This window comes from Bos indicus x Bos taurus, chromosome 6 (assembly GCF_003369695.1).
Source record: "Bos indicus x Bos taurus breed Angus x Brahman F1 hybrid chromosome 6, Bos_hybrid_MaternalHap_v2.0, whole genome shotgun sequence".
Lineage (NCBI taxonomy): Eukaryota > Metazoa > Chordata > Mammalia > Artiodactyla > Bovidae > Bos > Bos indicus x Bos taurus.
The window spans coordinates 3,580,619-3,593,222 of NC_040081.1; positions in this window are offsets into that span (position 1 = coordinate 3,580,619).

Below are 12,604 nucleotides of genomic sequence, written 5' to 3' on the forward strand. Positions count from 1 at the left end.
CCATAAATTGGAACCTATTCTGTATGTTGTTTTCTTATTTACTTGTCTTATATAACAATGTTCTGACAATTTTTATTCACTTACTTTTTAATTCGAACCATGTTATTTGTAATCACACTAGACATTTCTTGAAAATAACTGAATAAATAGCCTGTCATGGAGAACTATCAGAAAAGATAAGTTACTAATTATCCAATAGAGCTATTCATCTCCTTCACTCTGCTTCAAAAGTTATAGTCGTGGCAATTAAATAACATGGCTTTTATCCATGTGAAGATTCTTTTTAGGATAATAATGCTAAAATGTTCTCTGTTTTAATACACTTGCTATAAATTTGTTCTGCTTTGATCTTCACCTTTCCTTCTGTCTGCTGCTTTTATTAACCTTACTATACAGCCTTGATTGAAAGCAGTAAAATTATTGTCAGAGGTTATCTTAGACCAAAATAGACATTTTCAAACAATTTTGACCAAGATTCATAGCAAAAAAATGCATTTTGTCTTGTTATCCAATACACAGACATGTACATGAAAATAAATTAAACATATTTCATTATCTAGTATACTTATATGAAATACATTTCAATATTTTTATGTAATATAATTCTAGTCTATTTTATGTCTTAAAAAAAATACTGCTTGCCCCCTCTGACTCTATCCACTAAATTGATTTCAGGACCTACTTCTGGGCCTTGGTCTGCATTTTGTAAAACAGATTTAGAAGGTAACTTCTGCCTTGTTGCTAAAGGAAATCCATACTACCTATGAAAATAAAATCCAGTGCTGCTTAGAAATTATTCCTATCCCAGTTACAATCTAAATTAGAAATATGTCTTGATATTGAGAAAAAAGGTATTCTCATTTTAAAATCTTCCTGAAGTTTTAAAATTAAGGCTGATCACTTTATATGTAGGGCTTCCCAGGTAATGCTAGTGGTAAGGAATTCGCCTGCCAATGCAGGAGATGTAAGACACATGGGTTTGATTCCTGAGTCAGGAAGATCCCCTGGAGGAGGGCCTGGCAACCCACTCCATTATTCTGGCCTAGATAATCCCATGGACAGAGGATCCTGAAGATCTACAGTCCATAGGGTCGCACAGAGTCAGACATGACTGAAGCAACTTAGCACACCTTATATATTTTTATTTTAAACATATATTGGAGGAGGTAATCATGTGACTGTTTAGATACCTGACCTTTCTCCCCTCAATGGGGTTCTTAATGCTTTATTTAAATCTATGCTTGTCGGTGAGTTTTTATTACAATGTGACATGCCAGGACATGTTCCCATTTGATTATAAAAGAGTTTTGTAACATTACTTTTCCTTCTTCAACTCTCAGCTTGATACTTTCCTTTTTAAGTGGCACTCTAAAACAAGGTACAATAGTTAGTATAAAAAGCTGCAAATTTTTGTGCATTTTAAACTCTGAATGCATCTAAATTTTGTTGTGTCCCATAAGCAGCAACATATGTTTTGGTAAAAGACACTTACTCCTTGAAAGGAAAGTTATGACCAACCTAGATAGCATATTCAAAAGCAGAGACATTACTTTGCCAACAAAGGTTCGTCTAGTCAAGGCTATGGTTTTTCCTGTGGTCATGTATGGATGTGAGAGTTGGACTGTGAAGAAAGCTGAGCACCGAAGAATTGATGCTTTTGAACTGTGGTATTGGAGAAGACTCTTGAGAGTCCCTTGGCCTGCAAGGAGATCCAACCAGTCCATTCTGAAGGAGATCAGCCCTGGGATTTCTTTGGAAGGAATGATGCTAAAGCTGAAACTCCCGTACTTTGGCCACCTCATGTGAAGAGTTGCCTCATTGGAAAAGACTCTGATGCTGGGAGGGATTGGGGGCAGGAGGAGAAGGGGACGACAGAGGATGAGATGGCTGGATGGCATCACTGACTCGATGGACGTGAGTCTGAGTGAACTCCGGGAGTTGGTGATGGACAGGGAGGCCTGACGTGCTGCGATTCATGGGGTCGCAAAGAGTCGGACACGACTGAGTGACTGAACTGAACTGAACTGAAGATGAAATTCTCTGCGTGTCTTTAGTCCATTGTCTTTGAACTGTCAATAGTAGATGGCAGAAGCTAAACCTGTCTTATCGGGTAGGGTCGGGGGAAACAACAAAGGCTGGTGATGCCCCCTACCCCAAGCATGGTGACAGTGGTGAAGTGGAGCTATTACCACCATAGGTCTAAAGGGTAAGGAGAAGTGTGGTTACTAGGACCCAGGAGGGTAGTGGCAGGAGAGGGTCTCTTGACAGAGGCCAGGGGCTTTAGAAGAGGGCCACCACCACCCAGGGTGACTCAGCAAGGAGGAAATAGGAATGGAATACTCAGATTGCACAATCTGCCCAGCTCTTCATTTTCTACCAGTTCCTTCCAACGACCAAATCCAGCCAGAAGTCAGAGACAAGGATGTAGGCCTGGTGGGTCAAATGGGAAATAATCCAGCACATAGAGCTACTTCACCATTTTAAAGGCCACATGTATTCCATTACTAAGAGTCTTGTCCGCCTCTTTGAGACCCCATGCACTGCAGCACACCAGGCTTCCCTGTCCAATAACAATTCCTGGAGCCTGCACAAACTCATGGCCATCGAGTCAGGTGATGCCATCCAACCATGTCATCCTCTGTCAATCTTTCCCAGCATCAGGGTCTTTTCCAGTGAGTTGGTTCTTTGCATCAGGTGGCCAAAGTATTGGAGTTTCAGCTTCAGCATCAGTCCTTCCAATGAATATTCAGGACTGATTTCCTTTAGGATTGACTGGTTTGATCTCCTTGCAGTCCAAGGGATTCCATTATACCTAATACATCAGATCAGATCAGTCGCTCAGTCGTGTCCGACTCTGCGACCCCATGAATCGCAGCACGTCAGGCCTCCCTGTCCATCACCAACTCCCGGAGTTCACTCAGACTCACGTCCATCGAGTCAGTGATGCCATCCAGCCATCTCATCCTCTGTCGTCCCCTTCTCCTCCTGCCCCCAATCCCTCCCAGCATCAGAGTCTTTTCCAATGAGGCAACTCTTTGCATAAGGTGGCCAAAGTACGAGTTTCAGCTTTAGCATCATTCCTTCCAAAGAAATCCCAGGGCTGATCTCCTTCAGAATGGACTGGCTGGATCTCCTTGCAGGCCAAGGGACTCTCAAGAGTCTTCTCCAACACCACAGTTCAAAAGCATCAATTCTTCGGTGCTCAGCCTTCTTCACAGTCCAACTCTCACATCCATACATGGCCACTGGTAAAACAAGAGCCTTGACTAGAGGGACCTTTGTTGGCAAAGTAATGTCTCTGCTTTTCAATATGCTATCTAGGGTGGTCAAAACTTTCCTTCCAAGGAGTAAGCATCTTTTAATTTTATGGCTGCAGTCACCATCTGTAGTGATTTTGGAGCCCAGAAAAATAAAGTCTGACACTGTTTCCACTGTTTCCCCATCTATTTGCCATGAAGTGGTGGGACCGGATGCCATGATCTTTGTTTTCTGAATGTTGAGCTTTAAGCCCACTTTTTCACTCTCCACTTTCACTTTCATCAAGAGGCTGTTTAGTTCCTCTTCACTTTCTGCCATAAGGGTGGTGTCATCTGCATATCTGAGGTTATTGATATTTCTCCCAGCAATCTTGATTCAAGCTTGTGTTTCTTCCAGTCCAGCGTTTCTTATGATGTACTCTGCATATAAGTTAAATAAACAGGGTGACAATATACAGCCTTGACAAACTCCTTTTCCTATTTGGAACCAGTCTGTTGTTCCTTGTCCAGTTCTAATTGTTGCTTCCTGACCTGCATACAGATTTCTCAAGAGGCAGATCAGGTGTTCTGGTATTCCCATCTCTTTCAGAATTTTCTACAGTTTATTGTGATCCACACAGTCAAAGGCTTTGGCATAGTCAATAAAGCAGAAATAGATGTTTTTCTGGACCTCTCTTGCTTTTTCCATGATTCAGCGGATGTTGGCAATTTGATCTGTGGTTCCTCTGCCTTTTCTAAAACCAGTTTGAACATCAAGAAGTTCACGGTTCACATATTGCTGAAGCCTGGCTTGGAGAATATTGAGCATTAATTTACTAGCGTGTGAGATGAGTGCAGTTGTATGGTAGTTTGAGCATTCTTTGGCATTGCCTTTCTTTGGGATACATAATGTATATAACAAGTCTTACACAGATGTATCTTTAGATTGCTTTCAATTCTTCATTAGTATAAATGAATGACTTTGGATGTCTATGTTAACAGTCATTGTGCATATCCATAATTATTTTCTTAGGATGAATTCCTAGAAATAGAATTGTTGAGTTAAAGCATTTGCACATTTTGTAATTGTCATAAATGTAATGATTTATTTTCAGAAGGGTTATATCCACTTATATTCTACTCAGTAGTACACCAAAGTGTTCATTTCCTTACACCTTTGCAAAAAGCTTCTGTCAATCTTTTATATCTTTTCCAACCTAATAGATTGAAAGCAAACTCTTGTAGTTTAAAAATTATTGGTAACATTGAACAAATTTTCACAGGTTAATTGGATGACTTTTATCTAGGACATGTCATCTTAATATCAGGGTGCAAATAAAAAGTGAGCTGTTATTACATTGTTACAGTTACCTTATGAGATGGAGTCAGCTCCTTAACAAACATGGTACCAAAAAAGATAAGTTACTCCATTGATATTTTGCCCTATGGTCATTATACAAAGACCATGGTCATTATAAGGTCAGTATTTAAATAAAATACACTATTTAAATAAATGATTTGAGTCATTAGCATCTTTAGGAACAAGTCACACCGTGGAATTTAGAACCAGGTGTGAGTAGACTTACTTGCCTTGTAGATGTGTGTGTGGGAAAGCAGAACTTTACCCTCATTAGAGGTGATAAAGAATAATTTTAGTTCTTTCACATGAGAGCTCTTTAAAATTTCTCTCTTCTAGGTTAAACATCTGAAGTTTCTTTGGGAATATGCCACACTCTACCATTCTGTTTGCTGTTCTCTGGAAGGCCTTCAATTTGATAATATTCCACTTAAAAATGGTGCTGTTGGCATGGGTGTGGTTGATCAAGTCCTCTCATACACTCTGACAGGCGTGTGAATCTGAGCAGATACATTGGAGGGCAGCTTGGTAGTGTCTACTAACACTGAAATTGCACATGAGGAACAATTCTACCATTTCCTGTCTGTTATAGAGTAACACATAAATGTAAAATAGATAACACTGTGCGTCTGGCCATCAGTCCCATTTACAATGGATCAGAGGCTGAATCTAAAGGAAGCTGGACCAGTGTGTGAGAGCAAAGAGTAAGCCTCCAGGACACTCTAGAATTAGAGAAGAAGGCAAAGGCAAAGCAACAGGGCTTGAAGCCTCATCGTAGGATCTAGGCTTATCCCATGATGGGAGAATTAGGCAGTCAACCAGAACTTCTGGCTCATTGGATTCCCAGTTGGTGACAGAAGGACTGATTCCAGATTCCCATTGCCAGCACACCCAGCCTCTGAGATGGCTGGTATACTGTCTCACCTGGTGGGCACAGTAGATTCCAGCCAGGAAAGGCTGAAGTTGAAAGAACTGGAAACCACTGACCTACATCTAGGTTGGGGGAATATTATCTTCACTCTGCAAAATAAGTATAATTCAGTAGCTTTCAGATGGCTTCATTTCTAATGCATACAATCTATATTTTTAAATATGGAATTTTGATGTGGGTTGACATTAAGCCTTCCTTCATAATTTGCAGACTCTTCACCCCCACCCACTCTGCCTGCTTTTTGAAAACAGGACCATTTGCCTGCCTCCAAACTCAATTTCTACCCTGTTCCTGTGACTCCTCTGCATCCCTTGAAGTTTTGGTGTGAAACCGCCTCTGCCAGGCTTGGTTTCTCAGAACTCAAGCAGGGAAGGAAAGGCATTTGGACAACAGCTTTCCCCACAGCCAAACTTGCCAATCACTCTACTACATTCGTCTCTGTGCCAGTTTTCCCTCTGAGTTAAACTGCATTATTATATCGGGTGTCTGGCCAGGATGCCAATCTTATAAGAATTTCACTTCTCTCTCTCTCATTTTACTTCCAACTGAGATCATCTCAATGATTCCACTCTGTTAGTTTATGGATTTCTCTCAGCCCACATTGATCGCTCTAATCTTAGAGAAAAAGTGCTTAAAAACTTAGACACTGATTCCAGACTGTTGCATTTAAATCCTCGTTGTATCACCATTCTGTGCCTCAGTGTACCGTCTGCAAAATATAGATAATGATGTAATAGCACAGGGCAGAGTGGAGCCCTTAGCACATTGCCATTGCTGCTGGCCATTCCCGTGCATCCCCTTACCAGGCAACAGTTATCAAGGGCTCGTTAGTGGTCCTCCTCAGCCACTGGTCGGGGCTGCCGTGGGCCTACCCCCCAAGTGACTGACTGTCCATGCGTGAGACTGTTAGTGACCCTGCTCAGTCACTGGTAGTGCCACAGTGAGCCTCTCCTCCAAATAACCAACTGTCAGTGAGCAAATATAAGTGGGTCATTCAACCAATGGTCATCAGAGTGATGGTGGTCAGGTGAAGAGAGAAGTGGTGGATCCTGGCCTGTTCCCCCAGGCCTCCAGCTCGCTCTGCCTCAGGCTGGGGGAACAGGTGGGGCTGTGTTCTGCGGGGCTCCAGAGCCCTTGCCAAAGCTGCCCACTGGTCAGGCCCAGGACTGCCTTCAGGCGGTAGTGGACCTCTCCACATCCCGGCCTCTGTGCCCTGATGGGAGCGGCCATCTGCCTGGGCTGCAGCATGCAGGACCTGACCTCTGCCCACCCCGGCTCTGTGCCCTGATGGCAGCAGCCGTCTGCTTGGGCTGCAGCATGCAGGACCTGACCTCTGCCCACCCCGGCCTCTGTGCCCTGATGGTAGCAGCCATCTGCTTGGGCTGCAGCATGCAGGACCTGACCTCTGCCCATTCCGGCCTCTCTGCCTTGATGGCAGCGGCCATCTGCCTGGGCTGCAGCGTGCAGGACCTGACCCCGCCGTGTGGGCAGCCTGAGGAGCCTGCAGGCCATCCGGGGCCTGGGTGCTTGGCTGCCTCAGCGATGACCGCTAGGCAGGGTCTGGGGGCTTGGTCCTGTGGGAGCCGCCACCTAAAACCTGCCTCCTCTTAGCCAGGACCTGGGCCTCAGAGGGGGACAGTTGTGACCTGAGCCTTGGGACCTGGCTCTTTCTTGTCAGAATAGAGAATACCATTTGTTTGGTGGACATTTATAGGAATTTGGTTAGCTGTCTGTGGCTTGACCTCTGGGACAAAGAATCTGACAAGAAGTTTCCACAAATAACCACACCCCTCCCTCACCTTTTCTAGAAAAGGGCTTTGCTGAAAGCTTTCCAAAGTGTGGGAGTTTTAGAGCATGAGCCACCCGTCTCCTTGCATGGCCCTGCAGTAAACCTTTCTCTGTTCCAAACTCCAACGTTTTGGTATTGTTTGGTCTCACTGGGCATTGGGTACATGAACTTGCACTTTGGTAACAATAATACCTGTAAAATACCTTAAATATATATGACAGGATCATATGTGACATATAGTAAGTGCTCCGTAAATGTTAGCTAGTGTTTCTATTAGACAAGATATACTCTGTTCCTCCCTTTTCACCATATCTTCTTTTTCTAACACAGCATTCCTTTCCTTTGGCTAAAATTTCAAGTTAACTTGATTCATAACCTATACTTTGTTAATTTATATACACATGTGAGATAACAGTATTGTTCCGATTCAATTCCTTATTTTCTGCCAAAACTTATCGGTCTCCTCTGATGTTACTATTCTCATGTGCTACCTGACATTCTCTGTATGAATACGGTTTATCTGGGCATCTTTCCTTTGCTGAAAATTTCAGGAATTTCAGGTTGGCACTCTTCTATCAAATGTATTTCTTCCAGCCCATGTCAAAATGCTCTGACCTCTGCAGGAGACCACTGTCTCAGACAGCTGAACTCACCCCTACCCATAAAGAAAGCTGACTGGTCATTTCTCACATGCTCCTTTATTTTGCAAAGTCATGACCTTTTCCTAGAAGGAAAGACAAACACATCTTATGTCTGATGTCCTTCAGCTTCCTGCCTAGAACTTAAAAATTGCACAGAGAGACATTTCGGACAGTTCTGACAATGGTCTATAAGCCCAGGTGAGCCATTAGAAGTTAGTCCTAAAAGGATATGATCAAGAGCAGACTCTTTGTCCTAACTCAGATATAATCAAGAGCCAAAAATATGTGGGCACACAGCTAATGAGGATCTGAGTGGTCAGGGAGGAGAGAGATGCAAACTTGGACTCTGAATACTTGTAGTGTGAGCTCCCTTATGTCTAAGAGAGTCTGAAGGGTCATACATTCATTATGCTTGTGAGGTTTCTGCCCAGCAAGGCGCTGGAGATGCTCAGAGTATGGGTTGTGTGTTGAAGGATAAGGGGAACAAGGACTGAAGTGTTCTCACATTCATTATACCTGGAGGTTTTATTCCATGTAAAGAATCTCTGAATTATAATAGAAGCCTTTACCATATGTATAATCTTAACTGGGTCGTTTCTCCTGTGGTAGTTTATGATGTATAACGAGATGTAAGCTCAGGCCTGCCTGTGATGAGAGCTTCTCTCCACATTCATTAAATTTCATTAAATTCATAGTCTCACTCTCTTATTTTCTCATGTGAAACTTCTGTGCTGGGAGAGGGAGTCTGCCTTTTTATTTCATATTACTTATCTGACCTACCCTCGAAAACTGCTGCTGCTGCTAAGTTGCTTCAGTCGTGTCCAACTCTGTGCGACCCCATAGACGGAAACTGCATAGATGAAAACTGCAGTTCCCTTTAAAAGTGAAGTTTGGGATAGTCTTGTATTTCCATGGGCATCTATCATATATCTTCTTAAACTACTGACAATAAAAGCATCTACTAATATTAAGTACTTACCATGTTTCAGGCTCTATTCCGCAGTGACTCAGTTCTGACATCACCCCAAGGAGGGCGCTCTTCTCAGGCCTGTGTTGTGTCCCCGTACCTCCTTTCCTTGCAACATTTTGCACCCATTACATGGGGCACCCCCAGTTTGCCCTTGGGCCCAGGGTCCCCCATTGTGACCAGAGGACTCGACACCCCCAAATGTGTTTTGGGGAACACATTGCCACCCTGACTAACCTTAACTCTTTCTGGTCCCAGGTGGGAATATTGAAATTGTATGGAACTCTCCAGAAAATAGACTCACTGTGATTGTGAGGTGAGCCATCCTAAACAGGTTGCTTATGATTTCAATGGGTTAAAATGCTTATCAAAATCAAAGCCAAACCTTTTTTTATAAAAGCATATTTTAGCTATTTCAATAATACCAGAGAGTAGAATATATCAGAAATACTGCACTGTTTTGAAGATTTTCTAGAATATACACCTCCATAACACATCTGCCCTTAAGCACAAACATTCAATTTACAGTTCTTGTTACTAGTTCTGATGGTTCCCATGAACACTGGGATTATTATTTCCTGGGCTGATGCTTCGCCAACTTGCTCCCAGCAGCAGAGGAGAGAGTAAACGTGCATCCCAAGAACTACAGACTAGCCTAAAGCGACCCTTTGGAAAAAGGCACTGTCTTTGAAGAGTCCCATTTTCACTTCACATGTTGTATAGGTTTTGATTTCTATTCCTTAGTATATATAAGTGTTATTAATTTCACAAATAGCATTGAGTAACATGGCTGGGAAATGTGATATGTGTAATTTCTGGTCAAGGAGTTTTGATTTCTGGAAAGGCAGGAAGGGACGGGACATGCAGTGTCCTTCAGTAAGGAGAGCTCTTCAGTCTGTGTCTCCTTCAGGATGTCCTTGTGCTCGTCTTCTCCGGGTTTGACCCCTCTTTGCTGCTTAGATCATCTTTCATTTTGCATCCTGGCCTTTCATATTTGCTTTGATTAATATTTTGATTATTTTTTGAACAAATGGAGTCTTGAAAAAACAAGGCTTTCTTTCTGGCCTTCAGCAGTGCTCTTTCATCCATTCCTGCTGCTGCTGCTAAGTCGCTTCAGTCGTGTCCGACTCTGTGGGACCCCATAGATGGCAGCCCACCAAGCTCCCCCGTCCCTGGGATTCTCCAGGCAAGAACACTGGAGTGGGTTGCCATTTCCTTCTCCAGTGCATGAAAGTGAAAAGTGAAAGTGAAGTCGCTCATTCGTGTTCGACACTTAGCGACCCCATGGACTGCAGCCTACCAGGCTCCTCCGTCCATGGGATTTTCCAGGCAAGAGTACTGGAGTAGGTCGCCATTTCCTTCTCTGGTCCATTCCTGAGGCTACCTTAACTCAAGATAACTCCTAAACTCCTCTCTGAATTAAACCCATCTGAATAAACTTGGGTTTGTCTTCATTCTTCCACTCTCATTTTAGTACTGTTGACATTGTCAGATCTTGTGTTAAAAATAACTAAATAATATATGTATAGTAGCCTTACGTCTTTTTCCAGGACAAAGTTTAAATGATTCCTATAATACACATAAGATCATCACAAATGGGAGAAAGAGAAAAGCATAAAGTGACTAATAAAATTATACTGTTTATGATATCTATAATGGTGATGATGGTAAATAAGGCTGGTAAACATAAGAAGCAGCTAGGGAAAACATGAGTTCACATGGGCTCACTTAGAGGCCCAGTCTTTATCTTCAGACAGCCTTCCTGGAATTTTGCCAAACTCAGAGTAGAAATGCCACTGATGACTATAACCACATTTGGGTGATTTCGAAGTGTGCTCTTTCACTGTTTTATTTATAACTCTTTTTTACTGCCTTCATTTATCCCCACCCCCATCATCCTTTAATAAAGTTGAGATGTTGGAATTCATAAATGACTACAGAAAGAGTGCTGCAAAATATTTTGTTGATTTGATTGACACAGGAACTTTCCTGTGGTTTCCGTATGGAATTACTCAGGGAGGCGAAACATTTGGTAAAGATGTCAGATTCTAGACACTCATGTTACCAGTTGTGGTAGATTGTATCATTTCTTCAAAACATTGCCTGCCCCTCTTTAGTGGATTTATTTTTGCAAACTCCCTTCCTGGGGAAGGATTTTATTGGTCAGGTTTACCCATACAACTCACTCTAGCCAAACAGCTGAGAGCTGGAGTAACACATGCCTCATTCAAGAAGATGCCCACGTTAAGGGCATCTCCTTTAATCAGGATCCTGGAGTGAGAAGATCATGTGAAACAGGAGTGAGAAACAAATCCGGTTTGTTAGCCACTGAGATGAGGTTGTTTATCACAGCAACATAACCTAGCAATGGCCATGTGACACACCAGTGAAATCTTATCAGGCAGTTTTACCTATCCATAAGCAATTGTAGATGGTTTTAGATATAGTGTATCTGCTATTGCTGCTAAGTCGCTTCAGTCGTGTCCGACTCTGTGTGACCTCATAGACAGGCCCCCCACCAGGCTCCCCTGTCCCTGGGATTCTCCAGGCAAGAATACTGGAGTAGGTTGCCATTTCCTTCTCCAATGCATGAAGGTGAAAAGTGAAAGTGAAGTTGCTCAGTCCTGTCCGACTCTGAGCGACCCCGTGGACTGCAGCCTACCGGGCTCCTCTATCCATGGGATTTTCCAGGCAAGAGTACTGGAGTGGGGTGCCATTGCCTTCTCCAATAGTGTATCTACTATATCTTTAATATATTAGTCATGCAAGAGAAGTGCAGCTGGAGATTATAGTCCTTGATTATTTTCAGCAAAATCCTTTCTTAAATTTTACTTTTTGATAAATAAGGACATATAGGGTCTAATATTGTGGTATTTTTCCTTCTCCTCTTCATATTTTAAAGAACATCTGTAAGTGAGAGCATTGTACAGACCTATAGTACCTTGTCAACTCAACTGGTTTTCTAGGTACAATTATGAGGTATTATGCAACAGTCAAGATTCCTGGGTTTCGAGGTCTGGTAGATTGGGTTCCCCTGGAAGAAGAATCTGAAATGGAACCTGCTTAGGGTGCAAGCAGTTTAAGGATAACTCTTGGAGTCAATACCTGTGGAAGGAAAAGGAAGAAAGCATGACTGGGCAGAAAGGAAAGTTGGACAGTCACACAGTCTGGAGAGAGGACTCAGCCAGGCTCACAGGGAGCTCTGAAGTGGTGTGAAGAACCAGGCTTCAACGTTCCTGGCCTGACACCTTGGCAAGTTGGCATTGCCAACACCTGGCAATGGGGTTGCCATTCACTGAGATGGAGCAGACAGTGCAAGGAGCAGCTGAAGAGGTGGGGGCAATAATGGGAACTCAGTTGTGGACACATTAAGCTTGCGATGCCTGTTGGACATCCAATCAGCACCCAGATATGTAAACCTGGAAATCATGGAAGGGTTCAGAGGTATGCATTTGGGAATCTCTACCATAGAGATGGCATTTTAAGCCATAAGAATGAATGAGATGGCTTACTAAGTGTGGTGAGAATGAGTGAGACTGCTTAGGAGTGAGTGTGAGTAGGAAAAACAAAATGGAACCAAGCCAAAGGCTGGACCCAGTGCACTTCATAGTCCAAGTGTAGGGAGATGAGGCGGCTCCAGCAAGAGAGAGAGCAGGAGTAGTCGGAACTGTGGGAGGACTCCA